The sequence below is a fragment of the Gossypium hirsutum genome, chromosome D03 (assembly GCF_007990345.1).
Source record: "Gossypium hirsutum isolate 1008001.06 chromosome D03, Gossypium_hirsutum_v2.1, whole genome shotgun sequence".
NCBI lineage: Eukaryota > Viridiplantae > Streptophyta > Magnoliopsida > Malvales > Malvaceae > Gossypium > Gossypium hirsutum.
In genome coordinates, this window is record NC_053439.1 from 5171054 (window position 1) to 5182063 (window position 11010).

At 33.1% G+C, this 11010-nt stretch overlaps 1 long non-coding RNA gene and 1 other non-coding gene across 4 annotated transcripts; one reads left to right on the forward strand and one right to left on the reverse strand.

The window, feature by feature from the left end:
• Positions 1-206: 206 nt before the first annotated feature.
• On the reverse strand, positions 207-5701 carry LOC121215318 (uncharacterized). 3 transcript variants are annotated; one of them, XR_005911083.1, is made up of 2 exons: positions 4939-5701; positions 207-408 (listed from the first exon to the last, which is right to left on the reverse strand). It is a non-coding gene; the product is annotated as an uncharacterized lncRNA (long non-coding RNA). The 3 variants fall into 3 exon arrangements; XR_005911085.1 differs by having other exon boundaries at positions 1142-5701; XR_005911084.1 differs by having other exon boundaries at positions 1130-5701.
• Positions 5702-10046: 4345 nt separating this feature from the next.
• LOC121215772 (small nucleolar RNA R71) lies at positions 10047-10153 on the forward strand. The gene has a single exon (XR_005911747.1). It is a non-coding gene; the product is annotated as a small nucleolar RNA R71 (small nucleolar RNA).
• The last annotated feature ends 857 nt before the right edge of the window (positions 10154-11010 follow it).

Here is an 11010-nt window from a genome sequence, read left to right on the forward strand (position 1 = left end):
AAAATTCGGTTAACCGACTGGTTTCAAACCAAATTAACAGTTAATCAAAAAATTAAAAAATAATTAACCGACCCTCGACCGAAAAAATTCAGTTAACCGACCGATTAATTGAGCGGTCGGTTAACTAATTTTTTTCAGTTTTATCCGAATTTTGCACACCCCTAACTACACATGCTTATACCATTCATTCCATCAAACATGCCAAATAATCTTTATAAACAACTTTACATGATAACCAAGTCCAAACTTTACAACTTTTAGAACTTAACTTCAAAACTCATGATTTAAAAACAAAACCTATATACATGTCACAAAACCAAAACAAAATGAGTCAAAATCTACCAAAACTGAAGCTTGATAGTGTGAGCCTTGAAGTTGATCCGACTGCCTAATTTCACAAAACGTCAACTACAGGAAACATGAAATAAAGCAGAGTAAGCTTATAATAGCTTAGTAAGTTCATAGTTAAAACATAAACAAGCTTACCTTAATCAAGTAATTGAAATCTAAACAATTAAGATAAAGATAACAACTTGACATTCAATTTACAAGAAAGCAGGTGAGATTTGCACAAGTTCAATTCACAAGATAATCCATATTTATCAAGAATCTCATCTAGATCATTCAAATGCATTCACATATATCAACAAGTCATTTGCTAATTAATCAGAAGTTTAACTAGCCTAATGAACTATAGCAAATTAATTCAAATAATCGGGTAACTACACCGCACTAGGGAGTACCATAATGCAAACATGGGAACCAAAGTGCAAAAAAGGGCACCAAAGTGAAAACTATAAGTATCGAAGTTCAAACCCATACAAGTGCGCATTCTAACCTTATTGGCATGCCAACTGTATCATAATCGTTTACTACGTTTAAATGGGCATTAGGATTCGTAACATTTATAAATCAGGGACACTTCCATGATATCAGTACACGTGCTGGAAACAACTCATGTTCATTTCGAAATCATACAAATCATGTTTCACAAATATTCAACAGTTTTCAAATAAGTCTTTTCTCACCTTGTACTTAATTTATAGCATTTCAAATCTCAACCCATGAATTTGAACAACATATATATACATGTTCACAATTCAATAGAAAAAAAATACACATTTCTTACCTATGAAATTACCTATTATATTCGGCTATTGAGTTGATTCATAGGGACTATTCTGCAATTTTCCTTTTTGCTCGATTTTCCTCCGTATGGTTCAATCCTTGATCTATATAATAGTTAAATTTAATTTATCAATTCCAATTGCATTATTATACTCATTTTCATGAATATGACCTATTGATTTCATTTTACAAAGTTTCCATGAACTTTTTCACTTTATTCAATTTAGTCCCTAAAATTGAAACTATTATATCTTTCACATTTAAACCCCAAACTTAAAACCGAATATATATTCATACCTAATAAGCCTTCACATACTAAAATTTAAAGAAATTTCATGCTAAAATAACATATTTTCATATTAGTCCCTAAGCTCAAAACTAATACAATTTCCTTTACAAAATAGTCCTATTTAAGAATCAACCTCATAAATATACTATTTAACTTCAAGAACATCTAAAAATCATTAATGGAAAGTTTAAAAACCTTTAAATTTTTTACGAATTAGTCCCTGGGTTAACTAGATTGAGCTACAACGATATCAAAAACGTAAAATTCACTAAAAACGATATAAAAAATCACTTACATGCAATGAAACAAGCTTAACCGATTCTCCTTAGTTCAAAAATGGTGTTTTTCAGTCGGGAAAGTTAGAATGAAAAAGATGGTGACTTTGATTTCTTTAGTTTATGTTTTTATTTACTTAATTATCAATTTACCCTTGTAAATAATTCAAAATTTCCACCCAAGACTTGCATGAACCTTCCACCAATGTTTCATTATGGTCTAAATACCATATAAGTCCTCCCACATTTACTAAATAAGCCATTTAACTAATAAAATTCAATAGCGATTAAGTTTTATATCTTTTATGATTTAGTCTTTTTTCCTTAATTAACTATTTAATTGCTAAAATTACTAGACCAGAACATAAAATATTTATATAATAGACTCGCTAATATTATTTTATAATATTTACTTACTCAATCATAAAAATTAGGGTTTTGAAATCACCGTTTTTGATATCACTGAAAAATAGGTTGTTACAGTTCCAACCACATAACCTTATTATGAATCTAAATAGTATAATAACTATGGAAAAATCATAAAATATGTCTTGAACTGTAAAATCATAAATAAATACTAAAGCAACTTAATTGAACTATTAAACAAGCTAAACTTATGTGAAAAAGATTGTAAATAATAATGTAATTTGTGGCAGATCAAATCCCCTACACTTAAACTTTTTGCTTGTTCTCAAGCAAACCAAGTCTAACACATAGCATGCAGAAGACATCCCTTGGATTAGATTACTACTACAAAATATGGTTAACAAATATTAAAGTGATATTAAATCTATTTAACATGTGACTTAATCGTGATAGATTGTCAATTTGAAAATTTCTAAAGTAAATTTCCTAGTTTACAAAGTTAAATAATTAACAAACTTAGAAGTGACCCAATGACCAAATATTTAATCATGTTACCCTCATTTTAATTCATACAAATATAGAGTAGATACAAGCATGGGAATCAAATAACATTCAACCAATTTAATTATTAGAAATTCTAGAAAATTATGCATAGTGAATACTTAAGTCACATAGGTCTTCTAAGCTTGTAATGTTCTAAGGCTTGTGACAGTATGAATTCAAAGAAATTATGGCTCAAAATGGTTCAAACACTAGAAATAGTTAGGCACATGACATTGTTCCCTTTCTCCCCAATTTTGTATTCAAGGGTCACCTCATTATTTCTCTGTAATCTCCCCAGCTTGATCCAGAAGTTATGACCAGATTTTAAAGGTCACATCGACCACTGAAATGACCCAAAAAACAAGCCAACTCTCAGAAACTTTTTTTCAAAACATTCGCTTATTTTTTGAAAAATCGTAATGGGCATCTCTTTGTTTTTTTTAAAACATTAAATTTGCCAAGTTTAATTAAAATTCCAATTGAAAAGATTCTCATTAAATTAAAAACATATTACATATTTTACCATTAATTGTTATTCAAAGTTTCCAAAATATCTAGTTTTGCAACAGAAAAATCAATGCTCACAATTTGATACTAAAACCATAATTACTAACTTAAATGACCAATTATTAATTCAGTCAGTTATTCAACTTCTCTAATTCTTAACGTTCATGCATGCAATAACTAAATATATCCCCAAAATCTATCCCATGACACAATTCGTAAAATAAATTATTACAAACCAAAAAAATAAAAAATTCAAATTAAATACTTTATTCAATAAAAATTGAGACCATATCTTCAAATTTTCGAATCCGAGCCTTAACCTTGCGAACTACTTGAAAAATTTTAAACTAATGAGACGAGTTTAAAAAGCCTAGTGTGAGTCTTAATCAAAGGTAAACAAAGTATGCTGATCTTACAAATCATGTAAGAAACCTGTTTAACAATTGAGCACAAAAGCTAATAGATTATCGATAATTATAGTAGTACACAAAATTCACACTTTCATGGTGCTTCCAACAGTTATGCATATTCATGCTCGAGAATGACAATGCAAAAAGGTCAAACCCATCCATTTGTTACACACATCGAGTTCCCAGAACCAGTCTATTGAATCGCCAAAATAGTTAGGAGCTGTAACTCAGTGTGGATAAACCACCAATAATAGTTTACACACAAGCTTCTGGTAATGTGGACAATCTACCAGAAATGCAGATAAATTACTGGTAAACTGCTAATAATGCAGACAAGCTGCTAAAAAGATGCAGTCAATGTTGCCAATGTTGTGGTCAAACCACCAATATCCAATACCTCTTATAATACTTCGGTGCGGTGCACTGACAACAATATTGTGGTTTTAAATACCGCCAAAACATTACGAAACTCCTCCGTCACTCATTAATCCCAATTTCTATGTAATGCAATATGATATGCGATGAGTGAAACACAATCATGCATGACAGAAACAGTTACAGTGCAGAACAATGGCATGCTTAAAGTGCTTTTGGTAATAGTTTCAATATATGACTTGCACACTTTCAGTCAATCGATCAATGGCGTCAATGGTATGTAACAAACAAACAACGTATAATACAGTCAGAGCATACTTAATATGCAATTGAAGCAGTGTCACAGAGATTCGCATGTTATACATGCAACCAATGAACAATAACAATTTTCATAATATACAATGTATAACCAACCCTAATAAAGGCAAACCATCCGACAATCACATATGACAATTTCACATTTAGGCAATCCTAAACAAGGCCTTTAACATTCGGCCAAATTGCTTGATACATACATTGATCGACATTTTCATAATTTAACTTTAGGCCATTCGGCCATGCCTAAACCAACAAGCTTAATTTATTAATTATTAACACATAATATCAATTACAAACAATGCATACAAAGGGTAGATTAACACTTCGCATTTGACATGCATCAAAAAGAATATACGTGCATTCGATTTTCTCCTTGAAGGGTACACACACAATTCGGCAAAACACTGAACATAAGCATCAATCGAACAACTCTCAAAGACATATCATCATTCGGCCAAATCAAACAAGAAGTACTCACATACATAATTCACATTTAACTAAGTCCCACACTTGAATTACGAAAGTTCGCAGCCTAATCGCTAATCCACAATTTTTCTAACTCAAAATCGAACAAACCTAATCATACAACATGGAAAAAACAAGGCTAGAATCAGCCTAAAACACCTTTATGCGGTTCGACCAATCAGTATTACATAAGTGACCCTTCAGATCCAACTTCGGTAAATAAACTTATACTATTTTGCTATTAAACAGAAATGTGAATTACCTTCCTCGTCACTTCTGACCTGAGGAGTTTAGTTTCGACACTTCCAACTTAAAAATCATTAAAAATTAGCAACTAAAATAAATTATTGGTTAAGGCCTTAGAGGCATTCAGCCATAATATAAAAGTAATGAGAAAAAAAGCGATGTTAGATCACTTTCGAAACAACACTTAAGCTTCACGATTTCTAGATCCAAGATGAAAATTCAAGCGAAATTGGATGCACACATAAAAGGAAACATTATGGGGTATTTTAACAAAGGAAAAGTGAAGAAAATGGCAACAAGGATGTGCAGCATATGGAAAGAAAAGCAACAACCTCTTTTGGTGTTTCTAAGGGGCAATAACACCACAAAAGTTGGTAGCAAAGGGGTTGTTTGTTGCAAAAATAAGAAGGTTAAATGGACAAAAAAAGAGACAATTTTGGTAATCAAAACAATAGCCAAAGAGGCTGGTAAAATATTGTAAAACGACAATAAATCGAAGAAGGAAATAGATGCAAAGTGAAGACTTTTCGGGCAGCAGCGCAAGAGAAAAATCAACAAATAAAGAGGCTACAATGGTGTTATAATGTCGTTAAAAGATTCAGCCAAGAAAGGAGTAAAAATGGCAGCAAACAAAATGAATAAAACAATAAGAAAGAAGGAGAATGGGGAAACACAACAATGGAGAAAACTAGGTGTAACGGTGGCACAAGTGAGAAAGTAGAGAAAAAAAATTGAGAGATGAGAGGAAGAGGGAAAGAGGGACGGGAAAAATAAGAGAAAAGAGGAAAAAAAAAGAAAGAAATAAAAAATAAAAAAAAATGAAAAAAAGTTACACTTTGGTGCCAATTTCATGCTCTAACTAACTTGTATCCAAGAGGAGCCTTAAAGAATACATTAGAACATGCACAAAGCACTCCAAAATGCATACCATTTCATCACTTAGTCTATGCCAAATTCAATTCAATCATCTTACCTTAATTTGGCACCAAAACAATCTAAACAACTTAGCAAAAGTGCAAACTTATATCTATCATGCTTTCAACCATTCAAACAACAATTAACTATACCATTTTCATGATCAAATCATAACATTCCACATTTAAAATTTTCCATTGATATAAGCCTATCATATTGTCGAATCACAATTATGCATATATGAACATTAGTTTTTCAAAATTCAAACATTAAAAATAGTTTCAACCAAACCATCTATTCACAAAATATGACACATATAAGCACCTAAATACATGCCACAATATCGAGCTTAAAACGGGTAAAATTTTACCGAGTCAATAGAGAAATAGTGTGATTTTCGAGCTAATCTGACTGACAAGTTTCGTAAACTGATAATCTACAGAAATGGAAAACAATTAGGTAAGTATTTCGAATGATTACGGTATTTCCAGGTTGCTGTGAATTGGTTTGGGTGAAAGGGGTCGAAGGGACTATATATTTAGAAGGCATTTTTCTCCGGGGATAATTATTTTATTTTTTTGTTCTTCTTTCCTCTACTTTGTAATAGAAAAGAGAAAGATTAAGGATTGTTCATACATAAAGGAGAGAGACTGAGATCTAAGTCTTAGAAATTGGAAATCTGGTAAGCTTTCTAATAATCTTGAATTACTAGAATTTATAAAAAGAAGGTAGTCAAGGGTTTTAGTTGATTATTGATTCTGTTTTGTTTTGGGTAAAGTGGCAGTTAATGATTTATATGGCCCCTACATGCAAAGAGATTATTTTTATGATATTGAATGGTCTTAGTGATTCTAAAATTGTTGTTATGTTGTATTGACCAAGAAGGCTGGCGTAACAAGGGAAAAAGACTTAGTAGATGGATTTGGGGTCAAGTTCCAAGTGAGTTCCAGAACTCAACTCTCAAATGGATGTTTCTTGTGGTAGTATTACGTGCTAAAAATATTGTTTTTCGTACTAAAATATGAGAAAACAACCTGTGAATAAAAGTTGAAATATTGTGATGCTTTCAATATGTATTAAACTATATAGACGATGAATGTGCTATACTGGTGTAGTGTGCTTGCATGTGGTGTAATATGTAAATCCTTGTGTGTTAGTAAGTTAACTATATAGAATGGGTGAAATGTTTGACGTACTGATATGGGATAGTTTGGCTAATAGTATATTTGATCATGATGCGTAAATGGTAGGATTGACGTACTATATGTCTTGTGATAGACAATATATATCAATTGAATGTTTGTATATGCTATATGCATTATATTTATGTGGCTTTGAGGAGGTTCAAATGGTTATACACATGATTACACGTTCATTATATTTATGTGGCTTCGAGGGAGGTTCAGTTGGACTGAGCTAGGAAAGGAGATTAAATGATATGAAAAACGGTGTGCATCGATGTATGAGAGCCCCTTGTGTGGGTCATTTGAGACCCCCTTATGCAGGACGTATGAGAGCCCTTAGTGGGACGAATGGAAGCCCATGGACATGACATTATCGTATTCGTGAGAAGTTCGTTAAGACTATCTAGTGTGGGAAGTTGATCAAAACTATCTAATGTAGAAGTCCGTTAGGACTATCTTGTAAATGTGATTGCGCACTACACCCATTCGTACTAGCACGACGAAAGGTGATCTAATATTCTAAGAAAGCTGTTGTGCTTGTGGAATTGAGTAAAGTGAGGGTGATGCAAGATAAATTGATCTGCTAGCACTATTTTCATTGCTTGGCATCTATAGTAGTCATGGAATTCACTCTTATGAGAGTTAGTAGATTCGTTCAAATATTCGAAACTATTACTAAGCCCGCCAAAAATGAGTCTGCATGCTAATAGCATAACCTACACCCGAATCCAATTTATGACAAATAGGAAGGAAGTTATAATATATATGACAGTTTGCCGGATTCTTTTTGGGACGGGACAAGAGTATAACCTATGATAGTTTTTAGTGTTAAAAGTTGGGTAAAATAAGTGTTTAGTCGCTAGGTTGCGCTTATCAGGTTGAGTTACCTGCAGAGAAATTGCAGTGATGTCGTGACACAGGTGTTCCGTGTCACGACATCCCTGACAGTTTACTGTTGTCGCGACATCCCTGGCAGTTTACCGTTTTCGTGACATCGAAAGAATTTTTTGAATTTTGTTAAAAATTACCCTTGATGTTGTAACACAGGATTCCTGTGTTGTGACATGAGTTCTGTTCTCACTCAAAACTCTATTTTCTAGAGGGTTACGGTTTCTATAAAATGAAAAATTAATAAAAACTAAAATCTATACTAAACAATTAGCTAAATTTACAATAATTTACAATAGTTTAGCATTACTCAAATATTTTAAGTCTTACTGGCGGATTCATCCGACAATATCATCAGTTCACAGATGGACGATTCTTCCGTTCTATCAGTATTAGTCTATATTTCATCGTTTCATTCCACCTTTGCCCGCTTGTCCCTTTCCTTAAACCTATTTATTCTTTTTGAATGCATAAAAAGAAGTGTATCCCTTGAATCAAGAATGTTAGAAATAGATAATTATTTGCATTGCTCCTTTAACTTCCTCCTACCTTTGTCGCTTTGTTGATGGCTACATTTAAAAGTTTTAGTCTCACCATTGATTTTCATGGTTAATTCATTTTTTCTAAATCAATGGTGGACCTTGAGGTGGCTAGAAAAGGTCTACCTAATAAGATTGGTATTTCTCAATCTTCTTCAAAATCTAGGACCACAAAATCTGCTGGGATAATGAGGCTACGCACTTTAACAAACACATCTTCCAATACACCTTTCGGATGTACTGAAGACTTGTCAGCCAACCATAGTGTTATCTGAGTAGTTTTAAGATCCCACAACCCGAGTTTTTCAAAAATGGATAGAGGCATTAAATTATTACTAGCTCCTAGGTCATATAGGGCTTTATTAAAAAGAATGCTCCTTATCTCTATGGGAATATTTAAACTTCGCGGGTCTTTTAATTTTTGGGGAATCTACCATGAAATAATAACATTACAGGAGACACTTAAATTCAATTGTTCTCCTACTTTAATTTTCCTACACCTTGACATAATTTCTTTTAAAAACTTAGAGTTTTTAGGGACTTTCTCAATTAATTCAGTTAAAGGCATGCTTAAATTTAATGTTTTGAAGAAGTTTAGAAAGCTTACAAATTCATCTTCATCTCGTTTTTTCTTTTCTTCTAGTCTTGAAGGGAATAAGATCTTTGTAATGATAAAATTTTTAGTTATTTCTTTTTCTGGCTCTACTGTCTGTGCAATTACCTCATCCAATTCATGTTTGTCTTCAGCCTCTAGAGATTGCTTTGGAAGATTATCAGTACTTTCAATGTTCACCTCCGAGATAGGGTTTTCTGGCTACTCAATACTTTGTTCGATTGAAACGATATTGCTTTCATGTGCTCATTTCTCTCCATTCGAGGATTATCTTTTGTATTGCTTGAAATATCGGTGCTAATTTGTCTTTTGATGTCACCCATCATACTCATCGGTTAGCTCATTTGATCCTCCAGTTTAGTCAATGTTCTTGTTGAGTTGGTGCACTGAGACTGCACTTGCTTTACATCTGTTCTCATTGATTGCATTCTCCCTCAATTATGTCCAGATGTTGACCACATGCAGTTTGGTCACCTTGGTTGACCTTATCCTGAGGTTTTTGCAAATAAGGAGGTTGATAGTTAGTATTTTTAACTTGATTTGAACTTTTACCTCCTCATTGGTTACCTCTTCACCTCAAATTCGGGTGATCTCTCCAACCGGGTTTGTATGTGTTTGAATAAGGATTTTCACCCCTATTTTTGATGTAATTCACTTTATTGGCATGATTGTTGATATAGTGAAAAAGTGATTTATCTCCTCTACTCATAGTCGGTGCATTGTTTGCGGATTCAATATTGTTAAGTCTATCCAGTAACTGTTGATATTTACCATCCTCTTGAATAGCCTTTTTAGTAGTGATTTCTGGCCCTATGTAAATCGTTCAATTGGCCACTGACAGGAGTTCAATACCATGTTCTTAATGATTTCGTAAGCATCCTCATACATTTTGTTCATAAGAGCTCCTCCTGTCGCTCCGTCCAGTCCTGATATTGCATTTGCATTCAATCTGTTATAAAATACCTGCAATCGCATCCACTCAGGAAATCCATGGTGTGGGCATTTCTAAATCAATATTTTGAAACATTTCCAAGCCTCATGGAAATTTTTCCTTTCTATCTGTCTAAAAACAACAATCTCTCTTTTTATAAACCGTTTTTCTAATAGGGAAAAACTTCTGTAAGAACTTTTCAGCAAGTTTATCCCATGTTGTGATAGATCTTGGTGTCTCTGAGTCTAACTAAGAAAAGACGTTATCCATCAAAGAAAAGTGGAACAACTGAAGATGAATAGCATCACTAGTGACCCTGTTATACTTAAAAGTATCACAAAGTTACAATTTCAAATGTTGATTCGGATCCTCTTTTATCGTGCCCCTGAATTGTAGATTATTTTGGATCATCTGAATCATTACCAATTTAATCTCGAAGTTATTCGCTATAATAGCTGACCTTGTTATGCTTTCCTGAACCATGTTTACACTTTGTAATGCATAATCCCTTAAGGTTCTTTCATTATGAGCCATGTGCAAGTTTGCGGGTAACTATGGTGTTGCTGGTGGATTTCTTAAACCGTTATCGTTAGCGTCGCCAAATAGTGGATTTTCACGTGGTACATTACTGACAGCAGGTGGTGGTGGTTCTTGTATCTGTTGTTGTTGTTACTATTACTGTCGGCAATTTCTTTTAATTATTCTTTCTAGATCTATGACTGCTGCTATGAGTGTGCCCCTACTACGAGTCATACACTAAAGCCAAAAAGGGAAAATTAGTAAAATAAATAAAATAAAATTGTATTTTGAGTGCAAAAAATTAAAATTAAACTAGTGACGTTTCCTCCCCTACAACGACGCCAACAATTTGACTGCCTCCGGACATATTAATGTCCAGAGTGTGAATACTGTAGTAAAAGAAATATTAATAAGGTGGTATCCGCAAGTATACGGGCTCAGTTGCAATATAGTTACAACGGAGTAGGTGAGTACTCTGAGTATCGTACCCAAGGAAGGC